The sequence below is a fragment of the Arachis hypogaea genome, chromosome 15, assembly GCF_003086295.3.
Source record: "Arachis hypogaea cultivar Tifrunner chromosome 15, arahy.Tifrunner.gnm2.J5K5, whole genome shotgun sequence".
Lineage (NCBI taxonomy): Eukaryota > Viridiplantae > Streptophyta > Magnoliopsida > Fabales > Fabaceae > Arachis > Arachis hypogaea.
Window position 1 is genome coordinate 66,654,979 of NC_092050.1, and position 2,424 is coordinate 66,657,402.

The 2,424-nt window shown below is 30.6% G+C and overlaps 1 non-coding gene across 1 annotated transcript; it reads right to left on the reverse strand.

The window, feature by feature from the left end:
* Nucleotides 1–2,043: 2,043 nt before the first annotated feature.
* LOC112753888 (small nucleolar RNA R71) lies at nucleotides 2,044–2,151 on the reverse strand. The gene has a single exon (XR_003178250.1). It is a non-coding gene; the product is annotated as a small nucleolar RNA R71 (small nucleolar RNA).
* Nucleotides 2,152–2,424: the final 273 nt, after the last annotated feature.

Below are 2,424 nucleotides of genomic sequence, written 5' to 3' on the forward strand. Positions count from 1 at the left end.
ATGTCTGAGTTACATACTAAAGCTTGGCTGTCTATTAAGCCATGCCTAACCCTCGGATTGGAGCTTTAGACTAAGAATACAATATTCCTGGAATTCATATTAAAAAATTTTGAAATCCTTATTTTCTTTTTCCTATATGTTTTTTCGAAAAAAATATACAAAAATCCAAAAAAATAAAAAAAAATCATAAAAATCAAAAATATTTCATGTTTCTTGTTTGAGTCTTGAGTCAAGTTGAAAGTTTGGTGTCAATTGCATATTCATCTTGCATTTTTCGAAAAATTCATGCATTCATAGTGTTCTTCATGATCTTCAAGTTGTTCTTGGTAAGTCTTCTTGTTTGATCTTGATGTTTTCATGTTTTGTGTCTTTTCTTGTTTTTCATATGCATTCTTGCATTCATAGTGTCTATACATGAAAAATTTTTACGTTTGGTGTCTTGCATGTTTTCTTTGCATTAAAAATTTTTCAAAAATAAGTTCTTGATGTTCATCTTGACATTCAAAGTGTTCTTGGTGTTCATCTTGACATTCATAGCATTCTTGCATGCATTCATTGTTTTGATCCAAAATTTTCATGCATTGAGTCTTTTTCATGTTTTTCTCTCTCATCATTAAAAATTCAAAAATCAAAAAAATATCTTTCCCTTTTTCACTCATAAATTTAAAAAATTTGAGTTGACTTTTTCAAAACTTTTTAAAATCTAATTGTTTTTATGAGTCAAATCAAATTTTCAATTTAAAAATCTTATCTTTTTCAAAATCTTTTTCAAAAATCAAATCTTTTTCATTTTTCTTATTTATTTTCGAAAATTTTAAAAATATTTTTCAAAAATCTTTTTCTTATCTTTATCTCCTAATTTTCGAAAATAACATCATCAATTAATGTTTTGATTCAAAAATTTCAAGTTTGTTACTTGCTTGTTAAGAAAGATTCAAACTTTGAGTTCTAGAATCATATCTTGTGATTTCTTGTGAATCAAGTCATTAATTGTGATTCTAAAAATCAAATCTTTTTCAAAAACTAATTTCAATCATATCTTTTCAAAAATATCTCTTTATCTTATCTTTTTCAAAATTTTATTTTAAAATATCCTTTCTAACTTCTTATCTTCTTATCTTTTCAAAATTGATTTTCAAATTTGTTTCAACTAACTAACTAACTTTCTGTTTGTTTCTTATCTTTTTCAAAACTACCTAACTAACTCTCTCTCTCTAATTTTCAAAAATATCTTCCCTCTTTTTCAAAATTTCTTTTTAATTAACTGATTATTTTAATTTTTGATTTTAATTTTCGAAAAATTACTAACCTTTGTCAAAAACTATTTTTGAAAATCACTAACTATTTTTCAAAAATAATTTTCGAAAATTCTCCTTCTCTCTCTGCTCTCCTTACCCTTGTGTTTCTTTCTTTACATTACATTCTTTTCTTTTTCTACTCACACAGGGGAACCTCTATACCTGTGGTAAAAAGGATCCCTATTATTATTTTTCTATCCCTCTTTTTCATATGAGCAGGAACAAGGACAAGAACATTCTTGTTAAAGCAGATCCAGAACCTGAAAGGACTCTGAAGAGAAAACTAAGAGAAGCTAAATTACAACAATCCAGCAAGCACCTTTCAAAAATTTTTGAACAAGAAGAGGAGATGGCAGCCGAAAATAATAATAATGCAAGGAGGATGCTTGGTGACTTTACTGTACCTAATTCCAATTTACATGGAAGAAGCATCTCCATTCCTGCCATTGGAGCAAACAATTTTGAGCTGAAACCTCAATTAGTTTCTCTGATGCAGCAGAACTACAAGTTTCATGGACTTCCATCTAAAGATCCTTTTCAGTTCTTAACTGAATTCTTGCAGATATGTGATACTGTTAAGACTAATGGAGTAGATCCTGAAGTCTATAGGCTCATGCTTTTCCCTTTTGCTGTGAGAGACAGAGCTAGAATATGGTTGGACTCTCAACCTAAGGATAGCCTGAACTCTTGGGATAAGCTGGTCAAGGCTTTCTTAGCCAAGTTCTTTCCTCCTCAAAAGCTGAGTAAGCTTAGAGTGGATGTTCAGACCTTCAGACAGAAAGAAGGTGAATCCCTCTATGAAGCTTGGGAGAGATACAAAGAACTGACCAAAAAGTGTCCTTCTGACATGCTTTCAGAATGGACCATCCTGGACATATTCTATGATGGTCTGTCTGAATTAACTAAAATGTCATTGGATACCTCTGCAGGTGGATCCATTCACTTAAAGAAAACGCCTGCAGAAACTCAAAAACTCATTGACATGGTTGCTAATAACCAGTTCATGTACACTTTTGAGAGGAATCCTGTGAGTAATGGGACGCCTATGAAGAAGGGAGTTCTTGAAATTGATACTCTGAATGCCATATTGGCTCAGAATAAAATATTGACTCAGCAAGTCAATATG